This window comes from Stenella coeruleoalba (assembly GCF_951394435.1).
Source record: "Stenella coeruleoalba genome assembly, chromosome: 7".
In the NCBI taxonomy this organism is placed as follows: domain Eukaryota; kingdom Metazoa; phylum Chordata; class Mammalia; order Artiodactyla; family Delphinidae; genus Stenella; species Stenella coeruleoalba.
Genome location: NC_137153.1, coordinates 94793389 through 94809678, shown reverse-complemented (window position 1 = coordinate 94809678; position 16290 = coordinate 94793389). Strand labels below are relative to the sequence as shown.

The following is a 16290-nucleotide window of genomic DNA, read 5'->3' as shown; positions in this document are numbered from 1 at the left end:
TTCTTTGGAAAATATCAATTCAGTTCTTCTGCCCATTTTTTAATTGGACTGTTTACTTTTTGTTATTGAGTTGTATGACTTCGTTATATATTTTGGATAATAACCACTTATCTGATATTGTTTGCATGTATTTTCTCCCATTACGTAGATTGTATTTTATTTTGTTGTTATTTCTTTTGCTGTGGGGAAGCATTTTTGTTTGATATAGTCCTACTTGTTCATTTTTGTTGTTGTTGCTTTTGGTGTCATATGCAAAATATCATTGCCAAGACCAATGTCACAGAAATTTTTTCCTATGTTTTCTTCTAGGAGTTTTATAATTTCGGGTATTATGTTTAAGTCTTTAATCTATTTCAAGTTAAGTTTGTGAGTGGTGTAAGATTGGGGTACAATTTCATTTTACTGCATATGGTTATCCAGTTTTCCCAGCACAATTTATTGAATAGAGTATACTTTCCTTATTGAGTATTCTTGGCTCCCTTGTCAAATTTTGTGTGTGTGTGTGTGTGTGTGTGTGTGTGTGTGTGTTATGTGGGCCTCTCACTGTTGTGGCCTCACCCATTGCGGAGCACAGGCTCCAGACGCGCAGGCTCAGCGGCCATGGCTCACGGGCTTAGCTGCTCCACGGCATGCAGGATCTTCCCGGACCGGGGCACGAACCCGTGTCCCCTGCATCGGCAGGCGGACTCTCAACCACTGCGCCACCAGGGAGGCCCATCCCTTGTCAAATATTTTTTGACTGTATATGTGGGGGTTTATTTCTGGGCTCTCTATTCTATACTATTGGTCTATGTGTCTATTTTTATGCCAGTACCATACTCTTTTGATTACTATGGTTTTATAGTATAGTTTGAAATTGGGAAGTGTGATGCCTTCAGCTTTGTTCTTCTTTCTCAGGATTCGTCTGTGTTTGGTCTTTTGCAGTTTCAAACAAATTTCATGATTTTTTTCTACTTCTGTGAAAAATGCAATTAAAATTTTTATAGGGATTGCATTGAATCTATAAATGACTTGGGTAGTATGGATATTTTAACAATGTTAATTCTTCTGATACATGAACTTGGAGTATATTTCCAGTTGTATCTTCTTCAGTTTCTTTGATTTCATCAAGGTCTTGTAGTTTCACTTTCTTGGTTAAATTAATTCCTAAGTATCAATATTTTATTGTTTTTGATGATACTGTAAATGGGATTGTTTCACTTAGTTCTTTTTCAGATATTTTATTGTTAGTGTATAGAAATGCAACTGATTTCTGAATGTTGATTTTATATCATACAATCTTACTGAATTCATTGCTTAGTTCAGTTTTTTGGTTGAGTCTTTAAGATATTTTTGTATATAGGATGATATCATCTGCAAATAGAGATAATTTTACTTCTTCCTTTTCAATTTGGATCTATTTCTTTACTTGCCTGATTGATCTAGATAGGACTTCCAGTACTGTGTTGAATAAGAGTGGCAAGAGTGGGTACCCTTGACTTGTTCCTGATCCTAGTTGAAACACTTTCCACCTTTAACCATTGAATATGATGTCAGTTATGGTTCTGTCATATATGGCCTTTATTAAGTTGAGATATGTTCCTCTATACCCAATTTATTGATGAATTTTTTATCATGAGAAGATGTTGTATCTTGTCAAATTCTCTTTTCTGCTTCTATTGAGATTATCATGTGATTTTGATCTTTTATTCTGTTAATGTGGTGTATTACATTTATTGATTTGTATATGTTGAACCATCTTTGCATCCCAATGATAAATCCCACTTGATCATGGCATATGATCCTAATGTGCTGTTGAACTTGGTTTGCTAATATTTGGTTGAGAATTTTTGCACTATATTCACCAGGGATATTGGTCGGTAGTTTTTTTTTTTTTTCTTATAGTGTCCTTATCTGGCTTTGGTGTGAGGGTAAATGTTGGCCTTCTAAAATAAGTTTGGGAATTCTCCTTCCCCTTTAATTTTTTGGATGAATTTGAGAAGGATTGATATTAATTCTTTAAATGTTTGGTAGAATTTACCAGTAAAACCATCTGGTCCTGGGTCTGTCTTTGTGTGAGGTTTATAATTTTGATTTAATTTTCTTACTCATTATTGGTCTGTTCAGATTTCCCATCCTTCATGATTCAGTCTTGGTAAGATATTTATTTCTAGGAATTCATCAATTACTTCTGTGTATTTCTTTGCTATCATTTGTAATGTCTCTTATTTCTGATTTTATGTATTTGAGTCTTCTCTCTTTTTTTCTTGGTTAGCCTAGCTAAAGGTTTTATAAATTTTATCTTTTCAAAAATCCACCTCTTAGTTTGTCAATCTTTTCTCTTGTTTTTCTGGTCTTTATTTCATTTATTTACACTCTGTTCTATGTGTTCCTTCCTACTGCTAACTTTGGGCTTAATTTGTTCTTTTTCTAGTTCCTTGTAGTTAAAGTTAGGTTATTTCAGAACTCTTTTTTCCCTTAATATATGCATTTATCACTATATACTTCTCTTTAAGAACTGCTTCTGCAGTACTTTATAGGTTTTGGTACATTGTGTTTCTATTTTCATTTATTTCAATATATTTTTACTTCCCTTTTGATTTTTTTCTTTGATACTTTGCTTACTCATGAGTGTGTTGTTTTGTTTCCACATGTTTGTAAATTACCCAGGTTTCCCCTTGTTGATTTCTAATTTCATACCATTGGGGTATGAATAAAAGATACTTGGTACCTTGGTATCTTTAAATATGCCAATACTTGTGTTGTAGCCTGTGATCGAGATGTTTTGTGATCTATCCTGGAGAATGTTCCATGTGCACTTGAGAAGAATGCATAGTCTGCTGCTCTTGGATAGAATGTTCTCTATATGTCTGTTAGGTCCATTTAGTTGAAAGTATGATTTAAATCCAACCTTTCCATATTAATTTTCCATGTGTATGATCCATGCATTGCTGAAAGGGGATATTGAAGCCCCCTACTATTTTTGTGTTACTCTCTATTTCTCCCATCAGATCTGTTAGAATTTACTTAATATATTTAGGTGTTTTTGATGTAGGGTGCATATATATAATTGTTATATTTTCTTGATGAGTCCACTCCTTTCTCATTATATAATGACCTTCTTTGTCTCCCATGATAGTTTCTGTCCTAAAGTCTATTTTATCTGATATAAGAATAGATGCCCCTAACCTTTTTTGGTTTGTATTTGCATGGAACATATTTTGCCATCCCTTTAGTTTCAGTTCATATGTGTCCTTAAAGCTGAAGTGAGTCTCTTGTGGGCAACATATTGTTGGGTGTTGTTGTTTTTTTTTAATTCATCCAGCCACTCTGGCCTTTTGATTGGAGATTTCAATCCATTTATCTAGAGTAATCTTTGATATGTAAGGACTTACTAATAACCATCTTATGAATTACTTTATGGCTGTTATGTATTTCCACTCTTCTTTTTTCCCTCTTGCTGCCTACTTAAATGGATGCTGATTTTCCCTATGATATGCTCTGATTCCCTTCTCTTTATCTTTTGTGAATGATGATAGGTTTTTATTTTGTAGTTACCATGCAGGTCACATAAAACATATAGCAGTCTGTTTTATGCTAATAGCAAATTAACTTCAGTCGCATACAAAACTCTACCCTTTAATTCCCCCCTTTATGTTTTTAACATGACAATTTACCTATTTTTATATTGTGTATTCGTTAACAAATTATAGTAGCTATAGTTATTTTTAATGGTCTTTTCCTTTAGTCTTTATACTGTAGTTAAGTGGCTAACATACCATCTTATTATGGAATTAGAATTTTATGACTGACTATATATTTCCCTTACCAATGTGTTGTCTGTTTTTATATGTTTTCATGTTACTAATTATCATCCTTTCATTTCATCTTGAAGAACACCTTTCAACATTTCTTGTAAGGTAGTCTAGTGGTGGTGAACTACTTCAGCTTTGTTTGACTGGGAAAGTCTTTATTTCTTTTTCATTTCTGAAGAATAACTTTGCCAAAGTTCAGTGTTACTATCGACAATATAACTCAATAGACTTTCCTAGAACACTTTAATTCGGTGATGAATTATTACCTATCTGAATTCACGCCTTCTTCCCCTCCCCCTCTTCCTCTCCTTCGCTTCTATCCCTCCTCCTCCTCCTCTTCTTTATTTTTGTGGCCTTAAACATATGAATTCCCTTTTGTCCTGTGAATTTATTTATTTTATTGCTTATTGGTATCTCTCTTCATTGCAAAAAAAGGTGATGCCTTCCTGAACCAAATTAACTCATATAAAAGGGTGACTATAAAAAAAGCAAAAATGTTAAATGAATGCATTTAATTCACAGCAAATATCTATTTTATTTCATTTGTAATATCTAGATTTTTTCAATTCAAGCATTTCATTTTGGTAATTATCATTTGAATAGTAATTCCTGACTTTGAATTAACTTTATTTTGGTAATCATAATTTGAACTAAAAAAGCTCTCACATTTCATAGTTACTTTGGTGAACATTTGCCCCTGTTTTCATATGTTACATGAGTAGGAGAATGTCATTTCATTTTGGAGCTTCAGTTCAGCCACAATTTGTTCCCATCACCATTCTTAATTGTATCTGTGGGACACTGTCCCTAAGGTACCAGAAGTTTCTACATTCCACAGGTCTCTCATTGCAAGTTTAAATTGCTTTGGGAACTGGGGAACAATTAAAACTGTTGCATAACAAATATTTACTCTTCCACATCTGTGGGATCTGGCATTGTTTGTTGAACCTGACCTTAATTCATAATGCTGACATAAGTACGAAAAAGGAAGTAATGGGTTCTTTTAGGAGGTGGAAATAATTTATCTGTGTAATGGTAAGTGTTGAATATCATGAAACTGTACCTTTTCAGTCTATAGTTAAAGCTATTATTCAGTATTTGTAATGTGAATAACCTGATGCAATATAGGTATCAATTTATTATCACCAAAATACAGCTGAGAATCATTATAATTATTTCATTATTATTTGTACAATGTCTGTTAATCCTTAAAGTAATTTCCATATGGTATCACATTGTTTCTTTTTTTTTTTTTTTTTTTTGCGGTACGCGGGCCTCTCACTGCTGTGGCCTCTCCTGTTGCGGAGCACAAGCTCCGGACGCACAGGCTCAGCGGCCATGGCTCACGGGCCCAGCCACTCCACGGCATGTGGGATCCTCCCGTACTGGGGCACGAACCCGCGTCCCCTGCATCAGCAGGCAGACTCCCAACCACTGTGCCACCAGGGAAGCCCCACATTGTTTCTTTAAAATCTCCCTGCAAGGAAAGTAAGGCAAGTATCTTTATCACTATCTTACAAATGAGAAGACTGAGGCTATAAATTAGAAGCATAGAACCTCAAACAAAAGACTTTGATTCTAGTCTGAGATACTTTTCCACTATGCTAAACCTGTGTCAATAAAAGTTAGATGATCCTCTGTACTTATAATGCATAAACTGGTAATTATTTGTATAAGATGGCAGCTTGTTAATACTAACTGAAAGATATTTTAAAAAATTAAAGCCTGCTACAGATGAACAAATGTGACATATTAAAGTTTTACTGATAATTAATCCACAAATGCTGCACAGGGAAAATGCTTCAGAGTTTAGAAAATAAGCCTTCATCTATTCAGTCAGAACCCATCTATTATGTGCTACCACTGTATTAGGCTTAGGTGTAGAGGGATGAGCAAGACAGGCAAGCTCCTTCCCCCATGTCTCTTGTTACCTCACAGTATAACAACATAAACAGTTTAAAGCTCTGGGAGCAGAAGTAAACCAAAGGTAGCAAGACAAGCCTGGGTCAAGGTGGGTTTGACTTAGTGAGGGGATTCCTGCCTAGGAGGGAAAGGCTTGGAGCAGACGGCAGGGAGAAGCAATTCAGGTAGCCTCAGATGCATTGTCATTGCAGTTGTCTGGAAGAGGAAGCCAACAGGCTCTGTAGTCCTGGACCCAAAGGGCCTGGCTAGAACATCTTCATGTGTCCTGGTAAATCTTGCTGTCTTCTCCCATTTGCATTACTGACTGGTCTGATCAGGGGTGCTTATGTTCCTTATCCAGTACATCCTCTGACCAATTTCTGAGCCCTCTTGGGGAGAATTTTGATTTGTCATAAGAAGTAGTGTAGAGTAAGTATTGAATCATTGCCTCCTTTCTCTGGGCACTGTTGAATTAATGTAGCCTTTGTGACCCTTACTTCTCTAAAGTTCTCACTAACCATTCCCTGCTGTTGACACATGATTTCTATGGAAATTTTAATGCTACCAGTTAGGCAGGGTAGTAATGTAAAGACAATGGACTTTGGATACTTCCTCCTCCTGTTATTAGTCATGTGACACCAGCCAAGTGAGCTAATTTCAAGCCTAAAATATGGCACATAAGATCCTAAAGTAAGATTTGGCAACAAAAATGAAGATTTCTCCTCCCTCTTTTTTTCTTTAAAGAAAGTTCTGGTCTTAAGATGAATAAATGAAAATTTACAATCTCATTTGGGCTAAAGTTTTCATCTCCAAAATTGTGATTTTATATTCCCTTATTGTCTTTCTCTTCAAAGTTGTGATATTTCTCTTGTGTATTCTTAATTAAATTATTCCTGTAGTGCGAATCCCTCTTTTGAGTTGGACTTCAGACTCTAAGTAATATCTGCTCTACAGTAATTTCCCCAACTTCTATCACATGGCAAACTAAGTGGCAGAGTGGGGGAAAATTGGCTGTAATGAAATTCTTAACACTATTAGCCCACGTGAGGGCTAAACTTGTGATTTTGACCAATGTCAAATGTGGTGGTGATTGTGGAAAGGTCAGTTTTCACATACAATCAGTAATGTGACAAACCCATTAATCTAAATATCTTAATTCCTTGTATTATGTTTCTGCTAAAAATCTCATAAAATCCTATAGTGTGATGTCAAATTTGGCGGGTACTAACATCACAGGATCCAAGCGTTCAACCCACGTTCTGTGCTTTCTAATGATAGACTCCTTCCCCACCAAAAGACCTGCCAACATAGCACAGAGAGATCAGCTCGGTGCTTTGCGATGACCTAGAGGAGTGGGATATGGAGGATGGGAGGGAGGCTCCAGAGGGAGGGGATATGGGGACATGGCGTATTCATATGGCTGATTCGCTTTGTTGTACAACAGAAACTAACACAGTATTGTGAAGCAATTATATTCCAATAAAGATCTATTAAAAAAAAAAGAAAGAGATGTGCCAAATTCTCTGACTTCAGAGCCTCTCGGTGCACCTGCCATGCTTTCCTTCTGAGATGTGCTTGCCACCACTCCACCACGGAAACTCTTGTCCAAAAAGGATGTGCTGCCAATCCATTTACTCCTAACTTTTGCTCACCTTCTCACTTTTTGAATACTCCCCTTCTTTGCTTCCAAACTTGTCTAATTCTTTCCCTGCTTCCAGATCCAGCCCATTTCTGAAACTCTTCCTGAATTCTCCCTGGCGTGAGCTATTTCTCATAAACTTTTTCCTTATGGGAAAATCTGTAAATTTCTCTCAAGCTACATAATGTCATTATATTCATAATATATTTTATATATACTTTTCCTATATCCCTAACTGAATTGTGAGCTCTGTAGTGGGAGGCACTTTATTCTTTTATTTATCCTTACTGTGCTTGGAATATGACTGGGTTCAAGATAGGCTGTCAGTAATATTCAAAAGCTATTGTAGTAGTCTGGCACACATTTAACCTGCTTTAAAAAATGCTTCCAATAATATTTTTTCCTTAAGACTATTTAACTCTTTCAATAGTATTTTTTTCTTAAGAGTATATGAATATTGAATTTTCTCTAAAACACAAAAGGAATATGTTCTTGTCATTTTCCAGTTTGGTATGCCAATCCACATGATAAGGCAAAAGAAAATCCATTTGTATCAGAAATATCTGGATAATCTGCCAGCTCAGTGTAGACTAAAAACTTGCTACTCAAGTGCTTTCAAGACCTGTTGCGTAAGTGTAACCCTGGGCTGTTACGAGAAATGAAGACTCTCAGGAGCTGCCCCCAAACCAAAACAGAATCTAAAGCTTTTCAAGATACCCAGGTGATTCATGTGTATATAAAAATTAGTGATGCTGTGAACTACACTTGATCTGAGCTTTGAGCTCTACTTCACTGTTTACTATGAGGTTAACCTTGGAAAATTTTCATGTTTTAATGTTTGAAAAAATGGGAGTAATATAAACAATGATTGTATTTTGTTAAGCATAAAGTAGTAGTACATATACACATGTGTATACCTATTTATATAAAATACTTAAACCTTCTTGCTGTTTTCTTAGATTGACTTAAGTGAGTAAATTATGAAGATATATGCTGAAGCCACAGAAAGAAAGTAAGTTAAGAGACTATGTAATACTCTCCAAAGACTGTGTGTGGCATTCATGTGGATCTGATCTATGCAATGGTCTTGTCACAGGAACAGTCACACAAGATACTAAGAGGAGCTGGAATGAGATCAACAACTATCTACATTTAAACAGATGTTAAATTTCAGTTTATGCTATTCAATTTATTATTATTAATGTCTATTAAAAAATTAAAGTGCCTAATATAAAGTATGCAGTGTCAGGCGTAGAAAGAAATATGCACCAAAAACATCAAAGTTGCTGTGAAGTTTTGACCATAATGAATTGCAGAGTCATATTTCCAGTCCTTGTTGAGTAGTTCTTGCCATCTCCACTGCTTACTTTCTGGGGCAGATGAAGTCCGGCTTATAGTTGCTAATTAGTCAGGAGTTTTAGAAACCTCAACCAAGGAACAAGGCTTCAACAGCAAGAAAGGTTACTTCTGTATGTTTGTTTGATCATAGGTAGATCTTCACATATTGGCAATGGGCATAGGTGCTTCCATCCTTCCCAGTTTTATTGTATTCTAGTCCTACACATTGTTGAAGATAGCTGGATGTCAGAGTTTCAAGCCAACACTCCTTATAATTCATTCTTAAAAAATCAATTGTTCAGGTAATATGTAACATGTAACATTTGTTTCTTGGCAGTGAATATATTTTATATTAGATCTTCCTTTGACATACTGAAAGTGGATGACATGGATAAAATTAACCAGACATTTGTACTAGAATTTCTTCTTCTGGGTCTTTCTGGATACCCAAAGATTGAGATAGTTGACTTTGTTCTAATTCTAATTATGTATCTAGTGATTCTAATTGGCAACGGTGTTCTGATAATAGCAAGCATCTTTGATTCCCATCTTCACACCCCAATGTACTTCTTCCTGGGAAACCTCTCTTTTCTGGATGAGCTTAATCTCAAAAAAAGGAACATTTCCTTCTCTGGATGTGCAGTGCAAATGTTCTTAGGATTTGCAATGGTGTCAACAGAATGTTGCTTCTTGGCATGATGGCTTTTGACTGCTACGTGGCCGTCTGTAACCCTCTGAGATACCCCGTCATCATGAGCAAGGTGGTGTATGTACTGATGGCTTCTGTATCATGGCTGTCCGGTGGAATCAACTCAGTTGTGCAAACATCTCTTGCCATGTGATTGCCTTTCTGTGAGAATAATGTTATCAATCATTTCCCATGTGAAATATTAGCTGTTCTCAAGCTTGCTTGTGCTGATATATCCCTCAGTATTATCACCATGACAATATCAGATATGGCATTTCTAATTCTTCCATTGCTGATCATTTTTTTCTCCTACATGTTCAGCCTCTACACCATCTTGAGAATGAACTCAGCCACAGGAAGATGCAAGGCTTTTTCCATCTGTTCAGCATATCTGACTGTGGTAATTATATTTTATGATACCCTCTTCTTTATGTATGCCAAACCCACGTCTCAAGAACTGCCTGGAGAAAACAAGTTGCAAACTTCTGACAAGCTCATTTCCCTGTTTTACGGTGTAGTGACACCTATGCTAAATCCTATGATCTATAGCTTGAGGAATAAGGATCTAAAAGCAGCTGTAAAATACTTGCTAAACCGAAAACCTATCCAATAAGTATTTCAGAAATGCAGATCTTTGTGTAATAGGCACAAAGATGGACTTATAGCTAAATCAGTAAGAAGCTTTGAGGAAACCATGGTTAAGCAGAGATATTTTTATTTTTCCATTCACTAACCTTACTCAGCTAGAATTACTGAGAACTGTAGTTTGCTATAAACTCAGCTTCCAGTGTTTTCAGATCTCACAAGTATAATGAATTTCATTAAAGTCTCATCCCAGGTGGTATCTGAAATGAGTGTTTCTGGTGTATTGTACAGAAATGTAGTAGAAAACAGTTACACATAACTTTGGAGATAGAGTGGCAAGAGTACAAAATCTTCAATTCCACAAACTACCTAAATGACATTGGATAGTCTATTCTTTGTAAATCATAGACTTGTAATAAAGAAAGAGATAAAACCAGGTACCAGTGTCATTATAATTTCAATAAGTTGGAGAAAGCACCTAGCATAGCACCAACTTCATAGTGTCCTAAAATTTCAGAATTAAAGCTGGCTCCAAATTGAGGACTAAAAGTTACTACTGAGTACCTCTCTTACCCCAAACTAATACTTATGAGAGCTAGATATCTCCCCCTAAAGGTCACTCTGTTAATATAAGTCACACCCTCCTTGCCCCTCCCCCCATATCTACATAAAGAGAAGTTCGGGCCAGGGGAAGAAATAATCAAGGGAGTGTTCTGCCTTACGTGGAGTGTACAGTGCTTGGTGGGAGGTGTTGCACTACAGTCCCTGGGGAAGAATGGGAACGTTTTTTGTTCTAATCCAAGCCAAGTGAGATGGTGCTGCAAAAGAGCTCTTAAGGTTTCGGGTGCTTGCAAAGAAAGAGAGTCTGGCTTCTGGCTTGAGTGGCTTGATGAGTGGAGGCCTGCTGAGCTCTTGAGGCTGCAGACCAGAAGAGGAGCTAGTGTAGAGGAGGAAGGAAGGTGGGTATTCTAAACCGAAAAATAAACAAAAACATTTCAAATCTGCTTGAGATGTTCTTACAGGCTCAGAAGGAGTGATAAAATCCATGACTGGGGAAATTAAATCTGTTCTTGTCATTCTCTAATGAGTTGAAACTCCTTAGTAAATCTATTTTTTTTTCTTTTTCTGTAGAGTCCTCGTCTAGAAGGCCAGTGCCTAGCATAGGGTGTCTTTGGGCCACACCATCCAGCTTCCCCATGGTCTCCTAGCTCATTATGATAGCTGGGTTTTGACTTCATTTTCCTACCCAGCCTTCCTTTTTCCTACTTGTTTTAGAGTCACACGACCCCATATCTCCTACTCAGAGGCTTCATTCTTTGCCAGTCTACTTCCTTCAGGTTGACCCAGGTTTCTGCCTAGATGATCTGGTCACTAAATTCTGCTCTTCTGCCACTGTCCCACCAGAATGAGTGTTGTCACTGCAAAAACCCTCCAGATGCTGTTCTCTCCTCTGGGTTGGATCACATTGGTGTTGCTTTTGGTTCAGAAAGGCATGTACCCGACCCTGTGGCTGACAGCTTTTGAACTTCTAGTGCTTCTCCTCTACCCTCTCAGTAGAGGCCCTGCATTTGTATCTGATGCATACTTAGTTCTCTTTAACTTTTGTTCTATGACAATGTTTTAGGCATATAAAAATATTATTTATATTGTTTTAACCAACTCCTTAGCACCTTAATTTTTAATTTTTTCCCGCAAAAAATACCAAGAGTGTCAACATCTAATATGCAGGCTTATATCAAGTTGAACTCTTCACCTGCTAAAATATTCCATAGGTATATAAAAGTGGATGCTATAGGGCTTTGATATAAACAAGCGTAATCATGTTAATCAATGATCAGAAAATTGACAGATGTGATAATAAATGTCTTTCCCTGAAAAAATCAGGAAATCTCCAATAGATTATTAGGTGTATTATTTTCTTATTAATAAATAAATTTTTAATTAAAATATCAAAAAGTATTAAAAAATTATCACTATGGTCATCTCCTAAAGCTACCATTTAAAATATTTCTTCTAGTAACTAGGAGTCATACATTCAACATGTTTGTATTTTGATTTATCACTTAATATGCTATGAACCCTTGAGGTTAAAGGGTTTTTATTTTTTATTTTTTTTATTTTTTTGCTGTACACGGGCCTCTCACTGCCATGGCCTCTCCCGTTGCGGAGCACAGGCTCCGGACGCGCAGGCTCAGCGGCCATGGCTCACGGGCCTAGCCGCTCCGCGGCACGTAGGATCCTCCCGGACCGGGGCATGAACCCGTGTCCCCTGCCTCGGCAGGCGGACTCTCAACCCCTGCGCCACGAGGGAAGCCCTCATCCAGATTATTTTGAAACAAATCCTAGGCATAATTACATCAGTTTATCTGTCTATCTATAAATATCTATATATCTAGTATATATTTATAGATATATATGTGTAATGTGTAGACATACACTAAGTGGCAAAAATCCAAGTTCCACTATTCACATGGTAGTCTACAGGAATGCACCTCCTGGAGCGCATAAACTATAAGATAAATGATGCTGTCTCCAGTTTAGCAATAGGACGGTGCTGGTGATGACTGTAAGCCACTAAAAGGACGCATGAGCCATGTAAAATACATTATTTCTCGATCCAGTGGATTGTTGCCATGAGATAATACAGGCTGTATACTACCTGACTTTCTAAATTTCAAGGGAGCCCAGTTTTTAAAATTAAACACTGCAGCACTTACCCAGGGTTGGACATTTTACAGAACACACGAGGATTCAGTGTACACTCATGTAAGGCTAATGCTTCCTATAACAGTATAGGCTATGGTCCTGCAGGAGGAAGGAATTTCAGGCCAAAAAGGAGAGTTCTGAAACTTCAGTCGTACCTGCTAGGCCAATTTTGAGGAACTGTCTCTTAGAATATTTCAGTCAATGTTGGTTTATATACCCAACATATTGCCATTAACTGCTTATTGAGTTTGAGTACATATTTTGAACCCAAAATGTTTTATTTCTCCAGGATGCTATCATATAGATAGTAGTAATCTCCAAATATACGTTAGCTATAGCATGCCAAAGAGCTTCCCATAGGCTCACTTTATATCAGCAATCACTTTCCCTTCTTTCCACCTTTCATTAATTTTTACCCAGATTATCCTCTTTGGGGTATAACTGTTAGCTTCAGCAAGAGGACTGATCCATAAAGCTAGCAGCAATTTAAATATGGTCAATGATTTCCCCCTTTATCTTGTGTATTATATAGAACAGGGTTGGATAAATACAAGCATATTGGCTTGCCTCATTAACCAGGTAAGAGAGAAACAGAACCTATTAATCCCATTTTTAAAAGGGTAAATAAAGAATGATCTGTATTATTTTAGCAGTGTGGGCAGTAGTACCTAGATGTGTTGTCATGGTATCATGTTCAGCAACTGATCCACGTCCCATTAAAACAGGATCAGGCAAAGAAAAAGAAAATTTTTAGAAATATAGAAGTTTCTATAAAGCGCCTGTATCATTCCCACAATTTTCCCCCCAACACATCTCAACAATATGGCCAATAGTGGTCTTCCTGTAAGTCCACATATATCATGTTTTAACACACATTGATTCAGCCTTGAAAACCATCTTTTTAGCCTTCTATCACGCTCCAGTTTTGTAAAAGCAGGGTTTAAATTATCCATTTCAGTTTTCATTAGTCCACATTTTGTGGATGAGGATGTAGATGATGTCCAATGGTCTGTAACTTGTTGGATTTCACTTTGACTTCCTTAATTAGATGACCAACATCCAAATTCCTCTTGCTGTAGGCCTCAAGTAGTGGTTGAGGTATTTGCATCATTTGCCAGGTATGCAAATCCAAGAACAAACAAGAAGAAAATGTGTGTCTCTCTTAGTCAAGACTCATTGTTATTTACCCAGAAGGAAGGGTAATGGGCCAATGTAATCCACTTGCAACTGAGACTAAAAGCAACCTTTTCTGCTGACAAGCATAAAAATTGTTAGGTACATATCCAGCTCCCGAGGGAATCAATGAGATGCATAGTTTTTGCACACATTACTGCACTACTTGAATGCCTCCATGCCCTCTTATCTCCTGTTCCCCAAAAGGCCGCTTCCAAAAAGAGAATAAAGGCTTCCATTTGTTATTTCTAGTCCTTTTATGAATTCGTAAGGAAAATTCATATCTATGTCTATGTGATAGACATAGATATGCCCTGCTTTGATTATCCCTCAAGTCCATAAAGTGTCCCATAACATACAACCCCATGTAGGAGAGCTTTATCTTCCAGTCATGTAAGGCCTGTATTTTTAGACCATATTGCTAGTCCATTAGCTTCTGTCTGAAAATAGGTAAAAATTCATATTATGTCATTGTCACTATCTGGGTCCTCTGATGAATAAGGAAGACTGTTTTTAATTCTTCCTAATTAAATACTAACAGTGGCTTTGGAATATTATTTCATCACTTTTACCTCAGTTTACTCATTCATAGAAAGGGAATTCTTACTAAACAGTATTGTACAGAGTTTTCCAGCTCTAAACTTCTGTGATCTTATTAAAAAACCATAACATATTTCCATTTGAATTTAATGTACACATAGTATGGTTTGTGGTGTGAGTGTGTGTGAGTGGAGAGTTGTGTGTGTTTGTGTCTGTACACATGCATAAATATTGCTCTTTTTTTAAGTAAATTTTTATTGCTTGTAATCCAAATACTTTATTAAATTTTTTTCAGCTTTATTGAAATATGATCGACAAGTAAAAATGTATATATATATTTAGGTTGTGCAATATGATTTTTATGGTGTGTAACATGAAGTTAATATATGTATACACTGTGAAATGATTACCACAGTCAAGCAAATTTAAACATCCACCACCTCACATAGTTACTTTTTGTGTATATGTGGTGAGAACACTTAAGATCTACTCTCTTAGAAAAGTTCAAGTATACAATAGAGTATTCCTAGCTGTAATCAGCATTCTGTAAAAGACCCCCATAACTTATTCACTTAAGACCTGAAAGTTTGTACCCTTCGACCAACATCTCCCTATTTACCCCACTGCCCAAACTTTGGCAACCAACATTCTACTCCCTGATCTTAACAGTTCTATTTTTTTTTTTTAGATTCCTATCAGTTCTATTTTTTTTTTTTTAAGATTCCACATGTAGGTGAAATCATACAGTGTTTGTCTTTCTGTGACTGATTTATTTCACTTAGAGTAATGTCTCCAGATTCATCCATGCTATCATAAATGGCATGATTTCCTTCTTTTATACGGATGCATAATATTCCATTGTGTATGTGTTTTTATATATACATATGTATATATATGTACATATATATCATATTTCTTCATCCATTCATCAATCAATAGACACTTAGATTGTTTTCCATATCTTTCCAATGGTGAATAATGCTGTAATGAATATGGAAGTGCAGATATCTCTTCAAAATACTGATTTTATTTCCTTTGGGTAAATACCCAGAAGTGGGATTGCCAAATCATGAGGTAGTCCTAATTTTAATTTTTTGAGGAACATACGTATCATGTACCTTAACGGCTGTACCAATTTATATTCCTACTAGCAGTGTACAAGGATTCCCTTTTCTCCACATCCTCTCCAACACTTGTTATCACTTGTCTTTTTGGTAATAGCATTATAACAGATATGAGGAGCTATTGTGGTTTTGATTTGTATTTCCCTGATAATTAATCATGTTGAGCACCTTTTCATGTATTTGTTGGCCACTTGCATATCTTCCTTGGAATAATGTCTATTCAGTTTCTTTTCCCATTTTTTAAATTAATTTTTTTTGCTATTCAGTGTATGCATTTCTTATATATTTTAGATATTAACCCCTTACCAGATATATGGCTTGAAAGTATTTTCTCCCTTTCCATAGGTTGCCTTTTCGTTTTATTGATAGTTTTCTTTGCTCTGAAGAGATTTTTAGTTTGATTTAGTCCCATTTATTTATTTTTTGCTTTTGTTGCTTGTGCTTTTGGTTCACATACAAAAACTCATTGCAAAGACCGTTGTCAAGAAGAATTTTTCCTAAGTTTTCCTTTAGGAGTTTTATGGTTTCAGATCTTAAATATAAGTCTCTAATCCATTTCAAGTTATTTTTTATGTATGGAGTAAGATAATGGCTCAGTTTTATTATTTGCATGTGGATATTCAGTTTTCCCAACACCATTTATTGAAGAGACTATCCTTTCCTCAAGCAGTATTCTTGTTGTCCTTGTCAAATATTAGTTGACTGTATATAGTTGGGTTTATTTCTGGACTTATTCTGTTTCGTTGTCTGTGTGTCTGTTTTTATGCCAGTACAATACTGTTTTGATTACTAAAGCTTTGT

General features: G+C 36.2%; 1 protein-coding gene and 1 pseudogene across 3 annotated transcripts in view; both read left to right on the top strand.

Moving 5' to 3' along the window:
• LOC307188453 (phospholipid-transporting ATPase ABCA1-like) overlaps positions 1-16290 on the top strand; it is a 190388-nt gene that overhangs the window by 95001 nt on the left and 79097 nt on the right. The window lies entirely within an intron of this gene.
• Positions 9046-16290, top strand: part of LOC307188450 (olfactory receptor 13C3-like) — a 135375-nt pseudogene continuing 128130 nt past the window's right edge. Inside the window, exon 1 of the transcript XR_013831758.1 lies at positions 9046-9761. The product of XR_013831758.1 is annotated as an olfactory receptor 13C3-like (transcript). The remainder of the gene's footprint in view (positions 9762-16290) is intronic.